Source organism: Canis lupus, chromosome 32 (genome assembly GCF_048164855.1).
Source record: "Canis lupus baileyi chromosome 32, mCanLup2.hap1, whole genome shotgun sequence".
Taxonomy (NCBI): domain Eukaryota; kingdom Metazoa; phylum Chordata; class Mammalia; order Carnivora; family Canidae; genus Canis; species Canis lupus.
Genome location: NC_132869.1, coordinates 5,764,825 through 5,792,585, shown reverse-complemented (window position 1 = coordinate 5,792,585; position 27,761 = coordinate 5,764,825). Strand labels below are relative to the sequence as shown.

The window sequence follows — 27,761 nt, the reverse complement described above, 5'->3', positions numbered from 1 at the left end:
CACATTTCTAAGTGAGTCTAAGAAGGCCAGGAAAACATCGTTCTAAAACTTTCCTGTGATTAAAGGACTCCCAGGAATTCTATTTGGGCACAAAAGGGTGAAGTAAAATGACCCTTTTGCCACAGAGTTAAGTCAGTTTTCTTTTAGCCAAAGCAGAGATTTGGCCATCTGAGGAGAGCAGGAGACCTTATGAGTTCTCCACATGTACACCATTAGGGAAATCTGGTAACCATTTGACAGAGAAATAAGGTCACTATTTTTAAATCAATAAGAAAAGAGCAGAACAGCAAGAGAGACGGATGATTTATCCTGTGACCAGAGTGCACAAAATTGACTGGAGAAACTAATCAAATCAGACTTGATAAAGCTGATGCTGCCTTCTATCCCTTGAGCCTCGAAGCCTTGTCAGAGCTGGTCAGCCATAGATCCTGATTTAAAATACAGACCGACTCCATCACCCATTCTGGGTAGCAATCCGGCTGCATGCATGTCGATTACTGTTTGTTTTTTTAATCGTTGTTATTAAATATAACGTGAGGCTTGATGATGCTAAGTAATGACAAGGGGCTGGTGTCTACTGACACCTGGCATCCATGGAACCCCCACGTGGGGCTAGTTCTGGGCTCTCAGGGGCCTCTCTTCCCTTTCCCCCTCTGCCTCTCTTCATCCCCAGGTTGGCTTTTTCAGCCCACTCATCTCAAGCTACCCTGAAGCTTCAAGAAGGCAGGAAGCCAGCCTGATGTGCCCTCCCCACCCAGCACTGCCCAGCTATAGCTCTGCAGGGCTGCGAGCAGCCACATTGGCATCTGGCCCAGAGAGAGGCAAGGCTGGAGTCGCCCGGGCCGGTTGGCTCAGCACAGGCCATGAGGGTCAGAGCCGGGCTACCCCAGACGGCAATGAGACATTTGTTTGGGCCTGGACCTTTTGATCTTTCCAGTTGGAAGATGAAGACAGCACAGAGATGGTGCTCCAAATGGCTTAATCCACCATCGATTTTTTTTTCCTGTGCAATCAAATGCATTTTTTTTTCCTGCCACCATTGATTTAATAAGTGCCTGTGCACTATAGAAAGGTGAGTCTAGTGAGCCAAGGGGGAAAAAAAACATGGTTTATGCATTTGAAGAGTTCACAATCTAACGTGTGAGATTTTACATGAACAATGAGACAGGATAAGTTGTAATATAAATACATGCACAGGTTGCTATGGGAGCCCATAGGGGAGATCTTAGCCCAAAAGAGGCTGCCGCCTGAGTTGTGTTGCAAAGGGGAAGGAAGAATCAGATGAAGCATGTTAGAAAGGAAATTGTAGGCATGGGGATGGGTACAGGGCATTAACAGCTTGGCATAGTAGGGAACCCAGGTAGCAAGGGTGCAAAGCTGAAGCCAAGGCTTGAGACTCATGCAGCCAGGTGAGGGAGGGATTTGAGAGCCTTGGAAAGGAAACTGACCTCTCTTTTGCAGGAGTTTGGAAGCCACTGAAGGGCTGCTGACTAAAGAAATTATATGATCAATTTGCATAGAGAGATAAAGCAGGGAGAGTGTGGGTTTAACAAGAGTAAGACTACAGCCGGCGGATCCATTAGGTCTGTGCAAAGATATCGGTGCTCCAAGGCAGTGGTGGTAGAGACAGAAGGAGGGGGGTGAGTCTGAGAAGTATTTAGGAGGTAAGATCAGAAGAGCCAGGAGTACATGATGATGGACTGAATATGAGGGGCGGGATGATGAAGGAGAGGGATTTGCCTGAGAAGGCAGCCAGGTTTCTTGCCTGAGTGCAGCAGGAAGAGCTACATTTTGTAAAAATACATGCCTTGTAACACCAGCTCTACTAGACGTGTGATGGTATTGTGTCAAAAGCCGGAGATATTCTCAGATAAGTTTGTGAAATGTCAACTTAAACACTAAACCAGATGTCTCTGCTGCAGGACTTCTCAGAGCCTTTATTAATGTTGCAGCTATTGCTGACGATAATGACTATCATTATTAAGCATTTAAGAAGTTCTACTTATTATGCGTGCTTTGGGCAATTTGGAAATTTTGCAAAGTCCCTGAGAAAACTGTTCAGAAACTTGAAAATAATCTGTGAGAAAATACACAAATATAAACTAACAATGTAGTAATATGGGTCATGAAGCAAGAAACTCCTAGTGCAGGTGATACAAGCCAAAGGCATTGCGGGACATGGCCAGATGTAAAACTAAATATTGGGTACACATTATTTTAGGTTCCCATAACACTATGAGATATGCATTTTGTACCCATTTTGCACGTGGGGAAATTGGGGGTCATAAGGATTAACGAAGCAAAAATCCCATGCATCTAGCAATGAGTAGAATCTCACCCTTAATAATCACATCATATTATTTCCATGTGCTAATGAATATAGTGAATCTAAGGAAGGGAGACATAGCATGCTGTGTCTCCCAAACTTTTTTTTTTTTTTAAGATCTTATTTATCCACAAGAGACACAGAGAGAGAGAGGCAGAGACACAGGCTCCCTGCAGGGACCCCGATGTGGGATTCGATCCCAGGACCCTGGGGTCATGCCCTGAGCCAAAGGCAGATGCTCAACCACTGAGCCACCCAGGCATCGCTGTGTCTCCCAAACTTATGCAACCATAGAACCCTGCGATTATGGAGCATCCCACAGGACTAGTGGTACATGGGGTATACTTTGTGGAGATAATAATGCTGTTAAGATCAGGAGTACAGAATGATAAAATGGAAATTATATCTATGCAAATTATTTTGGTATAAGCTTGAAACTTGCCATGATAGAAATACAGCCAACATGTTGTAGAAATCCAAGGTAGGCAAAAATAACTTCCAATATTGATGTCCAGGGAAAGTACTAGTTAAGAGGTTATCAGCTGAGGTGCCTGGGTGGCTTAGTCGGTTAAGCAAATCTGACTTCGGCCCAGGTCGTGATCTCAGGGACCTGGGATGGAGCCCCTCCCCTGCAGGGAGTCTGCTTCTCCCTCTCCCTCTGCTGCTGCTGCTCCTCCTGCTTCTTGTGTGCTCGCTCTCTCTCTCTCTCTCTCTCTCTGTCAAATAAATAGATAAAATCTGTTTAAAAAAAAAAAGAATGGTATCAGCTGCAAGTAACAGAAGGCCAAACAAAAACCGGCTAACCAAAGAAACTTATTAAAGCGCATAACAAAACCCAGAGAAGGGATAAGTCCACTGCTGGTTAATTCGGTGGCTCGACATCAGCATCAAAAAAGCAAGATTTTTCTGTTTTTCTGCTTTGCTATTTTTAGTATGTTACGTTGTCCTCTAAAGCCTCAAGGTTTCAGATGTCAGCTGCAGACAGCAGCAGGGACACGAGTATTAAGAGAACACAGCGGCCTCTCACTGGGCTCTCAGGAAGGGTGGTGAAGATGGGAGGTATAAAGTGATGTTACTGAGAAAACATCACTTTTCTACTCCAGTAAAAAAGTGACACTTCCTGCTAAAATCATTTCAAACATAGCTTGAGTCGGTTCCACACAGGGATTGAGCCGGCCGAGTGAACACAGACATGGGGCACTTGGGTTGAGAGCAATGAGCAGCCACGAGCAAGCAGGCAGCTGGCGCTCGGCTGAGCACCCGGCAGGACCGTCCTGAGAGCCCAGTCAGCTCACCACCATGACAGGTGACATCGAAATAAGGGCCATCCCAACATGACGCGTCCTCTCCCGATGGCACAGGCCGGGAGCACGGTAGGCTCAGAGGCACAGAGAGGATGGAAGTTTATTAGCAGTTCCCCGGTGGGTTGTGTCACAGGCCACAGGCAGGAGGTGAGTGAAGAGTGTGCAGGCAGCCAGTTGTCAGCAATCCTGCGGTTATCCTCACAACCCAGTGATCACTTCAGGATTTGTTATTTAGGGGTGTCTGGACTCGGTGATCCCTGTCTGTGGCTCAGATTGATTCTGGAACACAAAGTGAACAGATTTTGAGGATTCTGTCCTAGGGGGCACCTGAGTGAGTTGCTTCTCCCTCTTCCTCTACCCCTCTACCTTCTTGTGCTCACTCTCTCTCTCATAAATAAATAAAATCTTAAAAAAGAAGAATTCTGTCCCATTTAGGCTTATTTCTGAATTACAGAAGCACTAGGTAAACTGTAAGCCCCCGTGCAAACCGTGGCCCCCTATTACTAGGAAACACATGGGGCGGTTCTTGGCATGTACTCTGCAGGGAAAGAAAATGGGAAGGAAGGAAAAAAGGAGGGAAGAGGGATCGAAAATAGAGGAAATGTAAAAGAAAGTAAACGTGGAGCGACGTAAATAATAGAGACCAGGAAAATCTGACAAAGAGCGTCCCTGGCGTCCGTTTCCCTGGAGATCATTTCTGTTTTCTAACCGAATCAGAAACGCGGGAGAGCCGATGGCTTCTCGGAGGACGACCCCCCCCCCCCCCCCCCAGCCCCGTGCGCCCCGGGCGGCCTCGGCGTGGCGGCGGGAGCGGCTCCGGGCCGCGGCCGGGAGGAGGCGGGGGCGGCGACAGCAGAGCGCACCGGCTCGCGTGGGCCTGCAGGCGGCGGGCGGGGGGCCGAGGAGCGGGGCGAGGGGGCAAGGTGCGCGGGCGGGGGGGGGCGAGGAGCGGGGCGAGGGGGGCGAGGAGCGGGGCGGGGGGGCGAGGTGCGCGGGCGGGGGGGGGCGAGGAGCGGGGCGGGGGGGCGAGGAGCGGGGCGGGGGGGCGAGGAGCGGGGCGGGGGGGCGAGGAGCGGGGCGGGGGGGGCGAGGAGCGGGGCGGGGGGGCGAGGAGCGGGGCGGGGGGGCGAGGAGCGGGGCGGGGGGGCGAGGAGCGCGGGCCCGCGGCTGCCCAGCGCCCAGGGCGGGGGCGGCATCGCGAGCGTCCCCTTCCGAGGCCGTCGTATCTAACAACGTCCGGACTCGAAACAGCCGCGGCCGCGGAGCAAGGGCCGCGCTCCCGCGCGTCGCGGCCCGAGGGTCGCGGCAAGGAGGCGCGCAGGGCTCTGAGAAACGGGCCTGGGTGGGGACGTGTTTCCCTGGTTTGTGTTGGGGGCGGAGGAGGCCGCACCTTCTCGTCGCACCAATCCTCGCTCTGCTCTCCAAGCAAGGAAGGGTGGCCGATGGGGTCGTCTCCGCTTTGGGCATTTGCCCCCCCTCAAAAGCACACACCCCGCCGGACTCCTTCATGGCACCCACGGGGAGACCCGGAGCCCTGGCACCGCCACCAAGACTGGGGGACCTAAATCTGGCTCCGGGCGCATCCCGGAAGCACTGTTGCCGCACTCGTGAGCTGTGCCCTCCAAGTGCAACCAACCTCGTAGCGGACGCACAGGTGGTATTTGTATGGCCACCTGCCTGACTCCTACGGTGATATTTCAATTCCTTATTTTTTTTTTTTTTTAAGATTTCATTTATTTGTTGAGAGAAAGAGTGAGCGAGACAAAGCATGAGCAGAGGGAAGGGCAGAAGCAGGGACATGAAAATCGTGCACATACTAGTAAATTTACATACGCAGGGAGCACGATGGGGCGCTGGCTCCCGGAACCCCGGGATCATGACCTGAGCCGAAGGCAGACACTGAGTCACTCAGGTGGCCCCTCAAATCCTGAATTTTTTTTTTTGTATTTGTGAGACTTACATTCATTAATTTTAATAAAGAATTTTGTCCTAAGTGGGTAATGTGACTTCAGGCATTCGCTAATGGTGACATAAAGTGCTCATGGCTATCTCGGTATTAGAAATATTTCCTTCATCTTTAACTCATCTCCTTGATGTGTTTGATTTAAAATGAGTGGAATACATGAATGCAGGAAAACACGTATGTGACTTATAAAGAAAACATAAATATACTTTGAGAGGAAGTGCCCCAGATTTTGTTTGATGGAGTGGGTTTGTGGTGAGGTGAACTGGAGATACCATGGGCCCTGGATCCTCAATCCAGCCTGTCCCAAAGCTGTGGCTGAAGGTTCTTGGTCTTATCTTGAGAAAAAATTCAAGGACAGGCACACAACAGAGCTGACAAGCGACACAACTGGGAAAGTTCATTAAAGCAAAAAGTATATTCTAGAGATATGAGAGTGGGCAAGCTAGGCAGTTGCATGTCCTGGGGGTCCGGTTTCTACCTATTATCAACAGTTGTTAACTAAGGAGCAGAATCCTCATTACTGGGGGTGGGAAACACAGTTTCCCACACTTTCTCCCCAATCTGGCCAGGGGTTTCCTGTCACGGCACCCGCCCGCCATCTTGGGCTTGTCTGGCTTGATCTGGCTCCTTGTGGAGTGCTGCCAGGACAGGCCTCTGACTTTGCCCGACAGGTGGCCATGCCTTTGTCGCTGGCCTCCGGCATCTGGTTAGAACCTAAGTAACTGCCTATTCTAACAGTGTCAGCCTCGTCGGGCAGCTGGCTTGGTGGCAGCCTTGGCCCCCAGAGGTGTGCTAATCACCTGCTTCTGGCTGCCGCCCGGTCTCCAGGAATGGCTGAGATGAGAAATGGGCTGATGGTCCACAGGCATTGGACGGGCACTGCTTACGCTCTGATGAGTCTTTGAATGAAGCACTTGAGTCTGAGATGCAGACTTTTCCTGCTCTGGGTGGTTGGTGTCAACAGAGGCAGAGAAAGAAGCTCTCGCTGAGATTCCTTCTGCTCTAGTTGGTACTGAGTGTTGCGGACACTAACTGGGACAGACCATGGAGCTTCCTAGATCATCTTACCGGGTAAAGCATTTGAAATCTCCACATGCCTGAAAACCAGAGACTTTTTTTTTCTGGCATGTGCTTTGTTTCTAAAAAAAGCAACAGATGTTTTGTCTTTGCCTCTTTCTTTTCTGTCTGTGTCTCCTAATGTGGGTGACATTAACTAAGTGTGACAGGTTTCAGGTTTTTATTTATAGCAGTGGAAAATGATTTTCATGTCTTTGTGGAGTTCTGGGCCTCTGAGCCTATCTCTCTACAGCCTCAACTCAAACTCCTGAAGATGGAGAGCACAAGAAACTTGAAGGTTCTAGAGGTTAGGGGCTGCAGCCAAAGGAGAGAAGACAGCAGGAAGAATTTGATGGAACTTGCTCAGCCTTTTCCCTTTGAGGTAAGATACATAATGGCTCAGCTCGAAATGTGGGGCTTATTATAAAAATCTTTACCATCATCACGTAAAGGCCTCTTATTTGACACTGTCAAAACTGCCAACAAGAGTGAAAACTTTCTTAAACTGGGGAATCAAAATGATGCTTACCTTAAACATTTTATTTTAGGGCACATGATATATATATTCGTTTGCCAGTCATTCAGTTGGTAAGATTTTTTAAATAAAAATATATTTAATATATTTTATTGGATTATTCCAAAGCAATAAACCACATTTTTATAAAATCAACAAACCTTTTCTTTTTAAATCCTTTTTAAAAACAATGGAGTATAACTGACATACGATACAGAGTTTGGATCTGCCACACCTCCATAATTGCATGAGCCACTTCCTGAAAATAAATCTCTCTTGATAGGTAGGTATAGATACAGATATATAGATATATAGATATTACACACACACACATGCACACACACCTTGTTGCTTCTGTTTCCCTGGAGAACTGATTAATACACCAACAAACTTCATGTTGCCCAAACCAATGATTAATTCTCTGCTTCCCATCTTACCTAAACTCTTAGCACTTTCATTCTTGAAAAATTCTTTGTCATCGTTTCTTGGATTTCCACTTACATCACTGGCCACTTCTTTTCAGTTTACCTTGCTGACTTCAAAATGTGATATTGAAATTCCTCAGGACTTAGTCCATCTTGAGTGCTTTGCTCTTCTCTCTCTTCACATGTTCTCTGGGTGATCTCATCCAGGCCCCCTGAAGCTGATGACTCCCAAATTTTCATTTCAATCTAAGCCCTCCACTCTAAATTGACATATGCATATCCAAATTGCCTACTCACTTCCCCCCACCTGGCTGTCTCAGAGGCATGTCCACCTCAGCACATCCAAAACTAAACTTCTGATTTCTATTCTTTACCCCTTATAAACCTGTCCTCCTGCAGCCTTCTTTATCCGCAGATCTGCCATCAGGAATCCCTCCCGCCTTCCCCATCTTGATAGCTGACCCTACCAATCCAAAGCAGAATCTAGAGTCATCCTGGACTGCATCCTCTTCCTCAGCTTCACACCCAGTTTGGCAGTGTTTCTCATTCTGTCTATCTCTATGGTTTATCTTAATTGTCTACTTTTTTTTAAAGATTTACTTATTTATTCATGAGAGACACAGAGAGGGAGGCAGAGACACAGGCAGAGGGAGAAGCAGGCTCCCTGCGGGAAGCCCGATGTGGGACTCGATCCCAGGTCCCCAGGATCATGCCCTGAGCCGAAGGCAGAGGCTCAATCACTGAGCCACCCAGGTGCCCCTACTTTTTTTTTAATCTCTACCAATATCTTAATCTAAACCCCGTTTGTGTCCCCAACACCATTCAATGCCTTTCAGTGCACAGACATCATTCATTACTTCCTCTATGAAACCTTCCCTAACTCCTCCCTCCTCGTCCAGGTTAGGGGCATGTCCCATGTATGTTCATGGGTACTTTGTTTTTATAAGTAGCTTACTACCTAATATACGATATTATAATTTGATGTTTACTTGTTTGTCCATCCTGATAGACTAAATATTCCTTAAGAGCCACAAAAGTGACATTTTTTATATCTTTATTCCTGGTATTTAGCATGGTGCCTGGAACAGAATAGACATTCTATAAATATTTGTTGAAAATTTAGTGAATGAATGAATGAATATGCAGATAACAGAACTGGAAAAGCTGTATTTGGAGCTAATTTCTGCTTTACAAAATGATTATATGTTTCTAAGATTTCTGTTTTCCATGTCTTGCTTCAGATCCATAAAAATGAAATTCTTTTAGCATTTTTTAGCCAAGACATAGTAACTATTAAACTATGATTAATCATATGTGCAAAAGTCTTTATTTTTTCAGACTTTACTTTCATATCTTATTCATATTTAAAGTTCAATCATAAGGATGTCCTCTTTGCTATGTCTATGCACTTACTTCAGTGTGTTTCTCTCTTAATAAACAGACCTAGTAGTATGACTCAGATTGCAAGAAGAAAAGTCAAGACACAGATGGCCCATGTCCATGAGATTTCCTGCTTTAAAATCGTTCTATTGATCTATTAAACATGTTAGCTATATATTCTCTTGCCTTAAGTGGTGACCCCGAGAAGGGAAAAACTTGCCTAAAATCTCTTTAGCAAGTTGTAGAATATTGAAGAGTAAGTATCTCTTCTTGTTTGATCCACATACTCTGTGTGTGATCTTCACATATTTCATTTCAAATATTAAGGCAGAGTGATTAAGCTTTCAAAATTCCATTCAAGGGATGCCTGGGTGGCTCAGCAGTTGGGCGCCTGCCTTTGGCCCAGGGTGTGATCCTGGAGTCCCAGGATCGAGTCCCACATCGGGCTCCTTGCGTGGGGCCTGCTTCTCTCCCTGCCTGTGTCTCTGCCTCTCTCTCTCTCTCTCTCTCTCTCTCTCTCTCATTCTGTGTCTTTCATGAATAAATAAATAAAATCTTTTAAAAAATTCCATTCAATTTTTAAATCTTAGTCTCCATTATGTCTCAGTACTTGGTCGTTAGCGATTTTTATCTGCATCGAATCTACTTTATTAAACCCCACAGAATGAGTAGAAGCTACTATGATGGTGCAGTGGATGTGTGTAGGGGCTGGAACAGATAACTGAGTAGGACATGGCACAGCCATTGCAGTTAAGAACGAAGAAGGTGAACTCTGGGAACTGTTAAAGGATAATTTCTAAAAGAGGATATAATTATGATTCTCATACAAATGCAAAATGAAGATTGTCAAATTTTCTATCAAATTCACTAATTAATGAGGGAAGTAGTAAGATGCTACAACTGGCTCAAGTGAGAATTTGATTTACAAAAATTTATATCCTCTAGTGGGCAAAATCCATTTGCTTTGCTATGTACAGCAATCATATGAATGAGAAACATTTGTATGATTACTGATTTTCTACAACTTGTAGCTCTACAGAGCTATAAAACAGCCTTTATCAAAGAGAACCAAAGATGGAAATAAGCCAGATAGATGAGCAAGATCAGACACCCACGAATCTTTTTTGTTGTCCAGTTCAGAGTCTTTCACAATATTTCTTAATAGAAGGCTATAGCTTATGGAAGATGGTATACTCCTAAAGACAGACTAGAGAATGTTGGAATATTGATCCCCATACATGCCTACTGAGCATTGGCTACATAACAGAAAATATTCTAGGCCCTTTACATATACTAATTCATGTTCCTTACATAAGCTAGTAAGGCAGGTATTGCAGATAGGAATATGGAGCCTTGCTGATAGTGGGTATTGCACTAGGCATGACCCAGGACATGCAGCTGAGTCAGGACTGCAACTTACATGATCTCACCGGATTATAGCAAACCTAGTATCCCTATAACCAACTATAGTTTTTTTTTATTTTTGTTTTTGTTTTTTTGTTTTTTTTTAATTCATGAAAGACACATGGCAGAGAGAGGCAGAGACACAGGCAGAGAGAGAAACAGGCTCCCTGCAGGGAGCCTGATGTGGGACTCGATCCCAGGACCCCAGGATCATGCCATGAGCCAAAAGCAGATGCTCAACTTCTGAGCCACCCAGGCATCCCTTCAGCTTTTATATTTGGAACAACAGAAAAGTTGTGATTTTCAAGGTCACAAATCTCCAAGACCAGACTCTTCCCATACATCATTTTGCCTAGGGTGGTGGTAGAAGAACTGGAGCCGAGATGATTTCACTCTGTCCTTATCTAGCTATATGATCCTGAGCAACTCAGTTAACTGTTGAGATGTTACCTCACTTTTGAAATAATCAGACCTACCCAGGTCATAAAATTCTTTTCAAATCAATTGAAGAAATAGATGTGCAACACTTTGAAATTATAAAATACAGGGCAGGTGTTAGTTTTCCCTATTTGGGGGTTTTGAAGATAAAGGCAAATGTTGAACATGGGATATTTAATTGGATGGGTCATAGAAAGCTTTAAAACAAATACAAATGGGCACCTGGGTGGCTCAGTCAGTTAAGCATCTGCCATTGGCTCAGGTTAGGATCCCAGAGTCTTGGGATTGAGCCCCACATTGGGCTCCCTGCTCAGTGGGAAGTGTGCTTCTCTCTTTCTGCCCCTCCCCTTGCTCATGTATGCTCTCTCTCTCTCTCATTAAATAAAATATTTTTAAAATAAATAAATACATACATATTTGCAGCACACAGCCAGTAACTTTTGAGAAAAACAAAGTGTCTGAAAACTGGAAGGCCATTTAGGAATGCTGACAACATCTTAAAATTCTTCAACCCAAATTAAAGATGAAAAAGTGAAGTTGATGCTAAGTGGAAGTAGCTCCTCTACTTTGGGTCTCCAGGGTTTAATTCATATGCTCTCTGGGGAGGCTTCTGGTTCTGATCAGTCTAATCGCTTCCCCATGGAACTCGCTGGCTCAGCAATGAACTCAAGCAGCAGCTGCAATAGAACCCTCCGCCCTCCAGTCTGATGGTGGGAGTGTGATTCAGGGGGTGTACCTGTGGTTCAGGGGGTATACCTGTGGCTTGGGAGGTGTACCTGTGGTTTGTGGGGTGTACCTGTGATTCGTGGGGTGTGCCTGTGGTTTGGGGGGTGTACATGTGGTTCGGGGGGGTGTACCTATGCTTTGGGGGGTGTACCTGTAGTTCAGGGGGTATACCTGTGGTTCGGGGGTGTACCTGTGGTTTGAGGGGCGTACCTGTGGTTTGGGGGGGTGTACCTGTGATTCAGGGGGGTACCTGTGATTCAGGGGGTGTACCTGTGATTCAGGAGGTATACCTGTGGTTCAGGGAATGTACCTGTGGTTTGGGGGTTGTACCTGTGGTTCAGGGGGGTGTACCTGTGGTTCGGGGGATGTACTGTGGTTCGCAAGCAGATTCTACAAGGTGTCCGCCCCCTGTACAAGGATTGAGAACTTCAATAAGCATTTTTTGGAACTAAGCCTGGAAGGTTTAATCCCACTAAGCAGCGTTCTGCCCTTGTTGGGCTGGTGGGAATGCTGATTTTCTTTTAGTTCTCATATATCATACATGATAATATAAAAGAAATTCATTTTTTTCTTATAAAAGAGGCTTTTATGCCTATATAAAAGGATCATAATTTAACCTTTAGTAAAAAAAAAAAATATATATATATATATAAATTTAGCCTATTTTCATTACACATGTTTGGATCTGTGTTCAGTGAAGTCATGAAGAAAAGGTGAGTTCCACTCTACCACTAGCACCTAGCAGCACTTCTACCTTGTGAGTTAGAAAAAGTACCCTCCTCAGGAGGACGGACTATAAAGATTCTCGCTCCCTGGCTGTGGTGATGAGATATAGGCAGCCCACAGATCAGTTAGGAAACGACACCCCTTCCCGTGGGCTGGTGGCCTGGCCCCAAGAACAGAGGTAGAAGTCTGCTCCTTCCTTCTTACTACCAGAGGGACCCGAACCACACCCTTGATCCCTCTGTGCAAAACAGTCTATTTCTTAGAACCCAACCTCCTGAGGTTAGGAGTGGGAGACGGAGGGACGCCCGGGTGGCTCAGTCGGTTAAGCATCCAACTCTTGGTTTCAGCTCAGGTTGTGATCTCAGGGTTGTGCCCAAACTGAGCAACCCCTGAAACAGCCAGGGAACATCTACTGATATGGCTCTGGGTCTTCAGATGCTCCTTACCATTAGCCAGGTTGAGCAACCATTAAGTGAGCCAACACAGGGAAGGAAGAACACAGAACTGGAGATGATGGGGGGGGAGCTTCCCTGAAAGAGCAGTGGGAGCTTGTTGACCTCAGGTTCTGAGAACATCCCCCTCTTTATGCACTCCCTCTACACATCTCAGGTCTGTGTATCCCCTAATGTTGATGCTGCTGCAGCATCTGGGCTACCTCAGGTTGACAACCTCCAGGATGGTGGCATCATGTCAGCTGTCACTTTGAATTCACTGTAGGTCATCAAAGTAATTATCTGCACAGAAAGGCAGCAGAATGCTCAGGACCTAGCCCCTCATAAGGCTCCATCTTCCAGCCTCTCCCATTTGAATACAGCTTATAAGCCAAATCGCTATTTCCCCCCACCTCCCACTCCCACCCACCATCCCTGTCCCCATCCTCTGAAAATCCTCCCTATTCCAAAATCGCATGACTATTACAGGATGTTTCCAGCTTACAGGGGATCATATCCCCCAAATTTCTTTTTTTAAATATTTATTTATTTATTTATTTATTTATTTATTTATTTATTTATTTATGATAGACGGAGAGAGAGAGAGAGGCAGAGACACAGGAGGAGGGAGAAGCGGGCTCCATGCCGGGAGCCCGACGTGGGACTCGATCCCGATACTCCAGGATCGCGCCCTGGGCTGCAGGCGGCGCTAAACCGCTGAGCCACCCAGGGATCCCCTATCCCCCAAATTTCTTTGCTGAATAGTTATCCAGCACATTTCCTGAGGCATATGTCCCAGAGAAATAATGCTCAGCAGATTCTTAGATCACCCATAAAGTTGTATCTAATATATAATTCAATCAATTCGGGTAGCCCCGGTGGCTCAGCGGTTTAGCGCCACCTTCAGCCCAGGGCGTGATCCTGGAGACTGGGGATTGAGTCCCAGGTTGGGCTCCCTGCATGGAGCCTGCTTCTCTGTCTGCCTGTCTCTGCCTGTCTCTCTCTCTCTCTCTCTCTCTCTCTCTCTCTCTCTCTGTGTGTGTGTGTCTCATGAATAAATAAATAAAATCTTTTTAAAAAATAATAAATTAATTCATAACATGTTATTCTCTTTAGTTGCTCCTTTAGCTGATGCGTAAACCCAGGTCCAGTGGAAGTGAGTTGCCAGTGAAGTGACTTGCCCTACACAAGATTCTCAAAGAGGGTGCAGTGAGGGCAGGGAGTGCGTGGCAGTTGTGTGGCAGACATGAAACGTGGTTTCAGTGGTCTGATGCTCAGGCAGTGGCAAACAGATTGGATACAGCTCTAAAAGGCATCAAGGGAAAAGGGCAGGGTGGCCACCTGGCTTCAACATCCAGCCAGAGTGCTACTTGCACAGCGTGGAAATGACCCTCTTCCATCCCTATGTCTCTTCTCCCCCACATTTATAGGAACAGATCATGATGTAAGCTAGCTTACACTTATGCAGAGTCCCCATTGCATCTAGCACTGAACATATATACTCACAACTCTGTGAAGTCGCTGCCCTTACTCTACAGATGAAGAAAGTGAGGCACAGAGAGGATAAATAAATAACCCAAGACCGTAGCTGATGGCTGATGGTGCCAAAATTCTTAACTGCTACACGGCACTACCACTCTACTGGATTAATCTGCTGCTAACAATCCTTTAAAGCTGCTGACAAAATGTCCTATCAGAGGCATTGAAAAAAAACAAAACCTTTTTCAGTGATCCAGTAGAAGGCATTCTTCTGAGACGTGGAAACCTGGGGTTTGTCACTAATTATGTAACTAGAACAAACCATTCCACTTCTCTGGGTGCCAGTTTCTTCACTTATTAAAGGAAGGCATTGGATGAGATGAGCACTTCCATCTCTAAATGCTGTGTTTCTAAATTACAGGAAAAATAGTATGCAGACAGGCTCTCGCACCTATCTGAATATAAATACTGCATCTACTTTGTAGTCAGGAGACTTCCCTAAGCCTTAGCTTACTTTCTAGAAATGGGAATAGCAATATCCACCTCTTAGGGTTATTGAGAAGATAAAACAAGAGAATATATATAAAGCCTTTCCCATGTGATTTAGTTTTAGCTGTGTGATTAGCACATAGTATGCATTCAAGGAATGTTCCACCTTCTCATCACCTTATATGTAGCTGCTGCCTATCAAGGTGTTCTAATTCTAAAGGCCTGCATACTGCAGAAGCAATAAAGAGTTTGCAAATTCTCAGAGTTGGCAAATCTGGAACCAAGGCTACTATGCCTGTCTTCTTTTTACATTAAAAAAAAATGGTTATTGGAGATCCCTGGGTGGCTCAGCGGTTTAGCGCCTGCCTTCGGTCCAGGGCGTGATCCTGGAGTCCTGGGATCAAGTCCCACGTCAGACTCCCTGCATGGAGCCTACTTCTCCCTCTGCCTGTGTCTCTGCCTCTCTCTCTTTATGTGTCTCTCATGAATAAATAAATAAAATCTTTAAAAAATTAAAAAAATTTTAAAAATTAAAAAAAATTTAATATGTTTTAGGGCACCTAGGTGGCTCAGTCAGATGCATATTTGCCTTTGGCTCAGGTCATAACTCAGGGTCCTGGGATCGAGCCCTGCATCAGGCTCCCTTCTTGGCGGGGAATCTGCTTCTCTCTCTTCCCCTGCCCCTCTCCACTGTTCATTCTCTCTCTCACTCTCAAATAAATAAGTAAAATCTCTTTAAAAATAAAATAAAATAATAGATTTTCAAAAATGTATTTTTACTTGGTGTGCTCTCTTAGAACAGTTATTTTGGAGACTTTGGAGAGAGTGATCATTTGCAATAAATTCCCTTGAATTAGCCTCATGTATACCCGTGGCATTCATTAATATCTTTAGGAACGTCCATCATAATCTTCAGCCTCCAGCACCAGATAATATCATGTGACTTTGCATTCATAAATTAAAGGAAAGTGGATCTTCTTTTCTGCTTTTTGAGAAATTCTACTATGTTGCATGGTGTTCATATTACGTGTCACCTAGAAAGGCACCAAGAGACTCAAATTTTAATCCTCTGTTTGCCACTGAGTAGCTCTGTGGCCTTGGGAGGTCACTTCCTCTTTCTGTGTCTACTCTCCATATGTGAAGCTGTGCCTGAGCTGGGTAGTTCTTCTGATCGCTTCCAAATCCAAGATTTTGTGGTTGGCTTTTATTTTTTTTTATTAAAGGTTTTATTTATTTATTTATTTGAGAGAGAGAGAACACTAGTGGAGGGAGGGAGAGGAAGAAACAGATTCCCCACTGAGCAGGGAGTCCGATGTAGGACTCCATCCTAGGACCCTGGGATCATGACCTGAGCCGAAGGCAGATGCTCAACCACTGAGCGCCCCCATGCGCCCCTGTGGTTGACTTTTAATCAGATGATTCTGTTTTTCTTATGCCAGACTACCCTTTCTTCCTCTCTTTCCCCCAGCTCAGGGTACACTCAAATGCCTGAATCCGTGTACAGAGCCCCATTCATACAGCAACCATAGGCCGTCAACAAGAGGGGTGTCCTGCTACTATAACCAGGAGCAAGGGTGTTGGTGTCATTGGAGCTGAAACCTCTGACCTGGAGAGTCCATAAGAACGGGTAGAATTTCAACTTGGAATATCACAAGCTTTATTCCCCATAAGGACCTAAAAACACCCAAAGAGTGTGGTTCTGATATGTGGAAATCGTCATGGCAACTCACATCAGGGCCATAATATCACTGGAAAGCAAACATCTGAGAAGTACACTACCCTGTCCTCTGGTTCTCGGGGAGGGAGCTGAGTGAGTCCTTCGGGAGAATGAGAAGGCAGCCATCAGTACAGTCACAGCAAACGTCTCCCACCCACACCCTCCCCGTGAGTTGAAAATATCTCACAGTTGGGCCATTCAAGACTGGACATAACCTTCTTTTGAGGGAGGAGGGGGTGTTTCCCATTTTGCCCTGACTCATGCCTAGTGTGTAAGTGTCCAGAAAGCTGCAAGCCCTTTGCACCCATAGACACATTCCCTCTGGGCCCAGGGATGACTCGAACATTGGGGGCCAGGCAATGTCTTCATGTGTGCCCAGGAAGAAGGGGCATAGGGATCATGGAGGAGCCACTGGGCCGGAGCGGTCGTCTAACTTAGGTGGCTATTCAGCATGGAATGAGCACCCATCATGGGCCAAGTACGTCCACATATGGTTTCCTTTAGTCCTTGAAGTGTGCTTTGATTTGATTCTACCTCTACAAAAGTAACTGAGTCATGGGGAGAGTGAGAGGAAGGGTCCCCTCCCACCATTACCTCTATAAGTGAATATTTATTTTACAGTTCTTATGTCATAAGTATATAAAGAAAGCCTGCTTTGTGCAAAACATTGTGATAAATTGTATGTTGTGGCGAGAAGCAGGAAAGGCTGCAAATATAAAAATAGTCCTTCAAAAGAATTTGCAGTTTACATGGGGAATCAGATGTGCCTCTGTCAGAAGGGGAAGTCGGGCAGAAGAGTGCTGCCTGTGGAAGGAATATACAAAAGGTCAGCCTTGGTATCACAAATTGGAATTCTGCTCCTATAATCCACTTGTTAATAGTTCGTTGCTTTTGAATAAGAAACGCATGCACACAATAAAAACTCCAAACTCTGATAGGGACAAGTCTCCCAGCCTTTCAGTTCCCATCCCTAGATGCAACCACATTTAGTTTCTTATACAGCCTTCCAGAGTATTCTGCATATTTACTTATGTCCTTGTATTTCTTTTCCTCCTTGGTCTACTTTGCATAATAACATATCTTAGAAACCTTTCCATAGCAGTACATATAGACTTGCCTCATTCATTTAAATCAGGATGGGCAGACTACAGCCCACAGGTCTACACCTGCTTTTCTAAATAAAGTTTTATTAGAACACAGTCATGCGCATTCATGTATTCATGGTATGTGGCCACTTTTGTCCTACAATGACAGTGTGATGGGTAATTGCGACAGAGAATGTATGATCTCCAGAAGTTAAGATTTTACTGTATGGGGGATCCCTGGGTGGCGCAGAGGTTTAGCAGCACCTTCAGCACAGGCCATGATCCTGGAACCCTGGGATCAAATCCCACGTCGGGCTCCCTGCATGGAGCCTGCTTCTCCCTCTGCCTGTGTCTCTGCCTCTCTTTCTCTCGGTGTCTCTCATGAATAAATAAATAAAATATTTTTTAAAAAAGATTTTACTGTATGGCCCTTTACAGAAAAATTTGGCAACTCCTGCTTTAAATGGCTGCCTAATATTCTATATGTAAAGTGTCAGGGTTTAATAGTCCCCTATTAAAGGACACATCAGTTATTTCTAATCTTTAATTGAAAATACTGCTGTAATTGATAATACATATCTGTAGAAGTATCTAGGAATGGGATTACTGAGCAAGCGATGTCATGGGCTTTTCATGGATGTATCTGTTAATCTGGTGCTACCAGTATTAATGATGTAAAGGAAGGCCACAGCCAGGAGTTAGACCAATAACAAGAATAAATTGAGAACTCTGTGCTGTAGAAGATGAAATGAAGGACACTGTTTCAAAGGAGAGTGAGTGGTGGTTGTTTTCAGCCATAGTCCTGGAATGGGACCACGGGAAGCTGACAGATGGAAAGTATGTTTCAAATAAATTGACTTATTTATTCAATAAATACATTTATTTATTCAAATAAATTGACTGATGTATCAGGACTGTAGAAACCAGTGCAAGAGCATTCACTCCTGTTAAGGTCACTCTTTGTCCTAGTTGCAAATTTCTCCCCACCTCCCTCCCTGTTCTCATTCTCTAAAAAGAGCTATCTCACAGCCTTGGAGGCAAACATGTGTGACTGTTGGAGCAGCTGCTTTTGGGGACAGCTGTGGAGATCACAGAGAGTTTGACTTTGTGTGGGCAGGTTTGCTTGATTCTGACTTTTCTAGAATGAACAGGTCTTGGTGATGGGGCTCTGGGTTCCCCAGCCCTTGGAGACCAGCTAGAGCTTATCTTCAGGAGGGGGGATCTGAAATCAACAAGCTCTGGGAAGACAGTCACCCTGAGAATACTCAGAAGAGTTCAGGTTTTCTCTATAGATGTGAGAGGTGGAGCCAAGAACCAGGAACAATTCAGACCTCTCCTTTCACCCACTATGTACCGTGCGCCAGGCCCTATGCTAAGAATGAGTGTATAGAGATGAATAAGGTAATTTGGCAGCCCATCAAATGGCTCACAGCCTCATGGAAAGAAACAGATAGACTCGTAAGTTCCCAAACAGTGAGCACCTTTTAAATGTTCAAGAAAAGCACAGCAAGACTTGACATCTGTCAGATATGGTACAATGAACTCAAAGTAGTTCATTCACAGTTTCAACATTAGATTGAAACACTCTTTTTGACAGCACACCCTATCTTTTCAAAGCTAGGTTTTTGGAACTAGGCTGAGCTAAAAAAGCAAGTAACATGCAAAACTCAACATGGAACAGAAAATGAGACTGGTGGTGTCCAATTTGATTACAAGTTCGAGAAGCAGTGCATGTGGAACATCCCATTACCCATACCATGACTAATTGATCGTGGTTTTTTAGGAATGAAATAAAATGTTATTTTGTCTTCCGATTATATGAATTGTTTCCTCAAATGACTACTAAGTTGTTGGGACAGAAATATTTATAAAGTTGTTTGCGCCTAACTCTGTAATAAATGGAACTATTGGGTGTTCCTCTTGGCCCATGTTCACTGGGAAAACATTACTAAGCACATTATGAACCAATAAAGTCCAGGAACTTCTGAGATGGATATGTAACACTACTTACCAGTGTTGTGCCCTTGGAAAGGTTAACATTTTCAGCTCAACCAGAAGTTCTTCAATTATAAAATAGGGAGCCTGGATGGCTCAGTCAGTTATGTTTGCCTTCGGCTTAGGTCATGATCCCAGGGTCCTGGGATTGAGTCCCACATCAGGCTCCCAGCTCAATGGGGAGTCTACTCTCTCTATCCCTACCCCCTGCTCTCTCTCTCTCTCACTCTCCCAAATAAATAAATATATAAAATATTTTTTAAAAAAGATTAACTGCCCTCAGGGCTATTATGAAGGTTAATGAGAGAATGCAAGTCAGGCACCCAACACGAGGGTGGCACACCCTTAATCAATAAGCACTGACAAATGTAAATCCACAGAATTCTGGGCACTACAGGAGCAGTAGTACTTAGTCCCTACCCCAACTACCTCAATCTTGATTCATTCTTAAGCTTACAGCTTTTCAAATCAAGTGCTGTTGCCATGGTGACTCTTGTAGTATCTGTAGTATCTGGTGTCACTATGTTATTCTGAAACCAGAAAATTAACAATCCACCTGAGGTTTGTCATGGTCCTATAGGAATGATTTCATTGTCAGTCTTGTGTTAGAGCTTTCCTCTTTAGTTCACAGATTGCTTATTCTGTGTTATGAAAAATAGGGGTTTAGTAAATATAGTGATATTTTAAGAAGTAAATTTAGAACAAATTCATCAAAACTATTCTCTGGCATCTCTGCAATATGTCTATGTTTCGAAAAGTCCTCTTCGTTTAACTAGAGTACAATTTTATTGTGGTTTGTATTTTTTTTTAACTAATTTTGGATCTAAGGTCTTTTCCTCCAAAAGATTAAACTATAGTAAGCCTCATGACTCCACATTTTAAAAAACAAACAACTAAAACCCTTTCGTTTTGGATGCTACCCTAATTCCAAAGCATCCATGAAGATGGCAATTGTCATCATTAAACAGAGCCTTCCTGGCCTTTCTGGAAAGCTGGTAACTTTTCTGCCAGTCCCAGATGGGTTTTAAGAAAGTATTAGACTTGTTAATTGTAGGGAAGATAAAGCAGATTTAGATAAAGACGAGGGGGAAAAAAACTCACACTCTAATTGTCTAGATCAGTGGTTCTCAAATGCAAGTTGGAGCTGCACCCCAGGAGACCTTTGGCAACACCTGGAGACATTTTTGGTTGTCACACCTGGGGAAAGATCCATTGTACTGTACTGGCATATCTAAGGAGTAGAAGCCACGGATACTAAACGTCTTACAATGCACAGAAAGGTTCCTTATAACAAAAAATTATCTGACCCAAAATGTTAACACTACTGAGGTTGCAAAATCCATGCTGGTTTCGATATAATTGTTTTACTTCACTGAATCACACTTCTTTTTGCTTCTTCCTTCTAATACCTTGTCCTCCTGACCTAACAGGTTCAACCAATTGAATGATTAGCTTCTGAAATTAGTGTACCAGCAGCTGCAGAAAAACACACTTTTCTCCAAATCAGTGGTCCTCGACATTTCTACACATTAGTATCACCTGGAGGAACTTTTAAACCATGTCAATGTCTGGACCCCACCTTTGAATCAATTAAATCCAAATCTTCAGGGATGGGACCAGAACACAGCATGTTTTAAAGGTTTCCCGGGATCCCTGAGTGGCTCAGCGGTTTAGCGCCTGCCTTTGGCCCAGGGCGCGATCCTGGAGACCCGGGATCGAATCCCACGTCGGGCTCCCGGTGCATGGAGCCTGCTTCTCCCTCTGCCTGTGTCTCTGCCTCTCTCTCTCTCATGAATAAATAAATAAAGTATTTTAAAAAATAAATAAAAGTTTCCCAAGTTTAGGGGCACTTGGGTGGCTCAATGGGGTGCCTAGGTGGCTCAGTCAGTTAAGTGTCTACCTTTGGCTCAGGTCATATTCCTGGGGTCCTGGGATGGAGCCCCACATCTGAGGAATCTGCTTCTTCCTCTCCCTCTGCCCCTCCACCTCCCTACTCGTGCTCTCTCGCTCTCTCACTCATTCTCTCAAACAAATAAAATCTTTAAAACACAGAAGCACTTGGATGGCTCAGCTGGTTAAGCATCCAACTCTTGATTTCGGCTCAGGTCATGATGTCAAGGGTCCTCAGATTTGAGCCCCACACTGGATTCTGCACAGCGGGGAGCCTGCTTGAGGATTCTCTTTCTCTCTTTCCCTCTGCTTCTCTCTCTCTCTCTCTAAAATAAATATATCTTTTTAAATCTTAAAAAAAACTTCCCCAAGTGATCTTTATTATACCTAGGGTTGGGCACCACAAATCTAAACAAACAGAAAGATTATTTTCTATACTAACCATGTACTCCTACACAGAGGACTCAGTTATGGGAGGGAGAGAGTGATTTCTTTCAATGCAATGTAGTAATGTTTTTTTCTTTTTTTTCCTAGGGGTCATGTTGACTATTCAAATCAAGAGTTATTTGCGATTTTTCATTCATATGGCTTGATCACTTGAGATATTTCACTTTTTGTGGCTGATCCATGTATGTATAGATACAATTTTATATAGCTCTAAGTTGTCAAAGATCTTCTTATTCTTTTCAAAAAATTATAAGGAAAAGAGAATTTTATTCTGGTGCCCCAAAGCTTGGCTTTCAGCTTTACTTAAATCTAAAGAGGACAGGAATGTTTTCCTTTATGTCCTCATGTACCAGTTGAATCTGGATACTTCTCAGCACCCTGAAAGGCCAAAAGAAAGTTTTCCAATTTACTCTTTCTCTGTCCCTTTCACCCCGACTCCCAATCCCCCTAGCAAATACTGGTCAAGCAGATGGTTTGGGTGCGATGCCCCAGAGGTTAACAGATGGGAATTCTGATGGAATAACAAGAGGACAGACCTTCATCATTGCTGCATTCAGACCAAGCACATGGTCTACCCCCAACAAATAAATGACACTTCATACAACTGATTTTAAACATTCTGAGCCAGGGTCAAAGACTTTTCAGGTTAAGGTGAAAAGCAAAAGTCAATAATAAAGAACTGATTTCAACATCGCAGGAAATGAACATTTATTAGTAGACAACCTGCTTCTCATTTCTCAAGGATTATGTATTAACATGATAAGACTGAGAGCTCAAGAAATAAAAGGCTCAGCACTCAATCCTGAAGAGTAGAGGACAGTTAGTGCCACCTTCTGGCCTTGCCCAATGCCCTCCTTGAAGGACCCCAGATGTTTGAGGAACTAGGCCTCTTTCTCTTGATAGGCTTTGGTAAACTTCTAAAAGTGCCTTAATTAACATTTTTAGTATTATTCTGTCACTTTATTCTGAACGGTATGTTTAACACAGTTCTAACCATCTGAATAACTGCCTTATGATTCAGATACCACTCGCTGCTGGTGCCTGACTGGCTTGTATTTACACTCAAACCCGCAAAGGGTCACTGATATTGGAATGCTCTCCTAAAGCCTTGTTTGCACTCTGGAGAAAGAAAAAGACGGGAGCAGAAGTTCATCACATACCCACAGCACAGCAATATTCACTTTGTGAATGGGTACACTGCATACTGGATACTTGATTTAATAGAAATATTTGATTATTAGTATTCTCTGCTTTAATGTTTTAAATGCAATATATAAAAATTTACCACACAGAGGCCAACTCTTTCTAGCACTAAACCCAATTTGCATTCTGCTTCTGCAAATCATTATTTGTTTTGGTTTTGTCTTTATATAAGAGCCATAAGCATATCAATGTTTATACATAGCATAAAACATGTTAGTTCAAGCACTCGTTTTTTTTCCTTTAAAATTGATTCACCCATTGGTCCTTTTGGGAAATGCGGGACCAGAAGACTTCTTTTATTTTTACTTTTTATTTATTTATTTATTTATTTATTTATTTATTTATTTATTTATTTATTTTTTAGAAGATTTCTTTTAAACCAGGCAGGTTGAAACCTCAGATTTCGACTAGATGTGAGCTTAGAGCCTGGCTGAGATGGCATAGACATATTTTCCACCCCAATGCCAGGACAAGGCAGATTTTGCCCTGCCTCCACCAGAAAACTACTGGACATATTTCTTTCCCGTCATCCCAGGTGGACTTGCTGAATACTTGCAAACAAAAAATCTGACAATAACATTACAAATAAGAAGACAGACCATAAACTTTACTTAATATTGGTATAATCTCAGAACTAACACTACTTCAGGTGTCTGCCTTTGGCTTAGGTCATGATCCCAGGGTCCTGGGATCGAGCCCCACATCGGGCCCACTGCTTGGTGGGAGAAGAGGGGGCCTGTTTCTCCCTCTGCCTCTGCTGCTCCCCCTGCTTGTGCGCTCTCTCTCTCTCTCTCAAATAAATAAATAAAATCTTTTTAAAAAGTAAATAAAAAATAAAAATAAATAAAATCTGCTACAATCTGTTTCCTGCATGGACCCCAGGCCCTGCAAAGTCCTCCTAACCAAATACCTTGGGGTGTATTCAGTCTCACAGGTGCTCACAGAGATGGCTGATCAGATATCATCTGTTGTTACTGCTTCTTTCTCTGGGCCTCCTGGTAGGTCTATAGGAACGGGTCCTCCCAGCACTGCTACCACTTCATTGGACACTGCCCCTGATGCTCTGGCCTTCTGAGTTCAAAGCAGTGAGGTGTAAGAATTGCTATCGACCCTTTTTTTTATGTGATATTTTGTTAGCAAGATACCAAAAATCTTGTGCTTTGGCATCTTACAGATTTTCTATTTAAACGAAAAGAGGGGAAAACAGTTTTTACGTATAACTCTCTTTCCCTTGAATCAAAAAGTAGGATTATAGGAGCCCAGCTGGCTTAGTCAGTCCATAGAGTATGTGATTCCTGATCTTGGAGTCATGAGTTCAAGCACCACATTGGGCATAGAGATTACTTAAGAAGAAGAAGAAGAAGAAGAAGAAGAAGAAGAAGAAGAAGAAGAAGAAGAAGAAGAAGAAGAAGAAGAAGAATTGCTAGCTCAAAGGTAGAAAGGAAAAGACCTTCATCTACAAACCAAAGAGAGGGACCTCAGAAGATATCAACTCTGCTCACACCATGATCTTAGACTTCTGGCCTCCAGAACTGTGAGAAAATAAATGTGTTGTATAAGCCACCCAGGTTGTGGTGTTTTGCTGTGGTGGCCCTAGCACCTAATACAGGGAGAAAGAGCTTGAGACTTTAGAAAACTGTAACTACTATTGAGGTCCCATCAGGTGGTGTCAGTCTCACATTTCTTCAAAATTCTGTGTGCAACCACGTGATTCCTCCATATATTTACTTAGTACGTAGGGAACCATTAGTTCTTGCCATTTCCACCCCACAGTCTCCGTGTTCTTGGCATTCTCACAGGCATCCTTCCTGCAGCTATGATGTGAAACTATGTCCAGTCTGTGTCTCCACCACTAGACCATGAGCCCCTCAAAAACAGGGGCTAGGACAGTATCGCAGTCTGGTGCCTGGCACCTAGGAGGTGCTCAACAAATGTATATGGAGTAAAGGATATAATAAATGAATAGAAGAAAATAGAAACACTTAAAACCAAAAGATAAAATTTAAAAAAAAAGATTTTGTTTATTTACTTAAGAGAGAGCAAGAGTGAGAGAGCACAGCAAAGGGAGGGGCGGAGGGAGAAGAGACTCCCCGCTGAACAGGGAGCCCCACATGGGGCTGGATCCCAGGACCCCGGGTTCACAACCTGAGTCAAAGGCAGATGCTCAACTGACTGAGCCCCCCCAGGTGCTGCATGAACCAAAGGTAACTTGAGGGAGTTTCTTCCTGGAGGATTTACTATAAACTCATCTGTTCAGTAAAGGAGTGGTAACAGTGAGGCCCCAGAGCAGAGCCCCGCAGAAGCCACCACACCTCTGCCAGCCAGGAGTGAGATACCCTGCCCGAGCAAGCATCTTGGAAGGAAGATGACCCAATGTCCAGTGTCCAGGGAAATCTTCTGTGGCCTCCTCTCCCTGGGACGAGCCTTCTGGTTAACGCCAGCAAGGACTATGTAACTAAGTTAAACCTGAGCCCACTCAGATACATTTGTTGTCAAGGGGGTTCATTTCTGCCCTTCCACACCTCTTTCTCTTTGGGAGCCACGTGCCAGCCCTATAAAGTTACCCTTAAGGGTCAGCAAGTATCTTCTGTAAAGGGCCCAGTACTAAATCCCTCAGGCTTCCTGGGCCTTGCAGTCCACAGGGGCAACAACTACTGAGCTTTCCCCTCGTCGTGCAAGAGCAGCCACAGACATTGTGTAAGGAGGATGGCTCTTGTCTAAGAAAACTGCAGACACCACAATTGGGATTTCATATAATTTTCACATGTCACAAAATATCCTTCTTTTGATTTTTTTCCCCTACCATTTAAAAAATGTAAAAGTCACTGTTCATTTGCAGGCTGTACAGCAATAGGCTCAGGGCTACAGTTTGGCTCCTGCTGCCCTAAACCGGTTTCTTCCCCTCAACCTTGTCTGTTCCCTTCTATGTCTATTCCTTTTGCTCTACTTAAACAATGATATTTAAATGTGACTATCCCTAGATAGCAACAGACTCTCAGATCTGTCATTTGCAGCTCAGGGCGGATGAGTACTTATCAGGCCTTTTCTCAGAGCCTGGGGAGAGTGTGAAGGTTAAGGATGCTCCAAAGGAAGCAAGAAGACAAAACCGGGTTTAACCCAACAAGCCTTGCCTGCGACCTGCAGAACAGGACCCATTTGGTTTGCTGCCCAGGAAACATTATTTTCCCATGGAAAAAGAAGAAGTGTATTTCTCTCGGTGAGGAAAGGCAAGGCTCTCGTTTCAGATCAATCAAGGAAGCTGTTGGTGTCGTCCTGTCCTCAGGCTTCTACATGTGCGGTCTGTAAGCCTGAAATTATGAAGGGTTAGTCTGGGCCACGGTGTGAGGGTAAGTGGACCCACAAGCCCACGGGATCTGGTGTCATGCCAGTCTGCACAGAATTAGAAGATAGATTATTGGGGATTTGTTTTCCTTTAGGAATTAGGGCTGGCACTGGCTTAGCTTCAGTGCAGCTGAGGTATTAACTGAAATGCATTTCTCTCTTAACAGCCGCATCCCATTTAGCCATGGTGACTTTGGAGTGACTTCCAAAACAATCTCATCAGAATGAGTCGGCAGATTAAGGCTAACTTTCCTGTCAGGACTGTAGGCAAGCAGAAATGCAATGTACCACATAGGTCTTCCCCCTGTAAAAAGAAGAAGAAGAAGAAGAAGAAGAAGAAGAAGAAGAAGAAGAAGAAGAAGCAGCAGCCAGACTGTGTCACATAGGCTAACAAATATTGGTTGAACTTTCATATGAATCTCCACTAGTCAACTAGCTTCAGGAAGATGCAAAGCAATATAAAATATTCAGAGCAGATAAAAACGCTGCCCACCCCCAACCGCCCGGGCCCACCCCAGCTGGTCATGCACTAGGCAGGAGGAAAGGCTGATTTGAAGCCTTTTCCCCTGTATCCTTCCCTGTTGGCTAAGTTCACTAAGCTCAGTCAGAGCAAACACATGCTCTGAGGAAGGGGCCTTTCGGACCACCCTCCTCTTCCCTGAGAAGTTGCCTAACCTCTGGGAGCCTCAGCTTCCTCTTGCACAAAGAGGGGCTTAAGCGCCACATCCCAGGCTTGCGTAAGGACTACACGAGGGTGGGCAGCCCAGGTGGCTCAGCAGTTTAGAGCCGCCTTCAGCCGGGGTTGTGATCCTGGAGACCTGGGATCGAGTCCCATGTCGGGCTCCCTGCATGGAGCCTGCTTCTCCTGCTGCCTGTGTCTCTGCCTCTCTCTGTGTGTCTCTCATGAATAAATAAATAAAATCTTAAAAAAAAAAAAAAAAGAAAAAAAGGACTACACGAGGTGACAAATGTTGAGGATGCCTTGTAAACTCCACACAGACTGGCTTTCATTTTACCCTCTCTCCTTGCCTCAAACCTACAGAGGAATGTGTCCTAGTCAGCTATGGGGAAACTGAGGAAAGGACCAGCAGAGTCAGTCAACTACCCAGGCGGTCTTTTCGCCTTTTGCCCCATCAATAAGCACTTACTTGTCAAAACGATGTGCAGCTGGGGCAGGAGACATCTGATTTACAGAAACATGACTTTCTTGAAGGGTCAGGACTGAAAATATTTTTTTCTGATGCAATTCATGTCTTAGAAGCCCTTCATTTTACCTGCCACATCCCTGCCGGGCCACTTCTGTACAAATCACCTGTCCTTCTATCCTTCAAAATGCACAGAGAAAATCCCTAGCACATCACCATGCAAATAGGCACCATGCATATGCAGGTTGGCATTCCAAATAAACAACTAGGTGG

The 27,761-nt window shown here is 44.5% G+C and overlaps 2 long non-coding RNA genes across 2 annotated transcripts; one reads left to right on the top strand and one right to left on the bottom strand.

The window, feature by feature from the left end:
• Window positions 1-1,092: 1,092 nt before the first annotated feature.
• LOC140622615 (uncharacterized) lies at window positions 1,093-5,250 on the bottom strand. The gene is made up of 2 exons (XR_012022301.1): window positions 5,021-5,250; window positions 1,093-3,909 (listed from the first exon to the last, which is right to left on the bottom strand). It is a non-coding gene; the product is annotated as an uncharacterized lncRNA (long non-coding RNA).
• LOC140622613 (uncharacterized) lies at window positions 4,859-17,724 on the top strand. Its single transcript, XR_012022299.1, has 3 exons — window positions 4,859-5,319; window positions 5,468-7,034; window positions 16,133-17,724. It is a non-coding gene; the product is annotated as an uncharacterized lncRNA (long non-coding RNA).
• The last annotated feature ends 10,037 nt before the right edge of the window (window positions 17,725-27,761 follow it).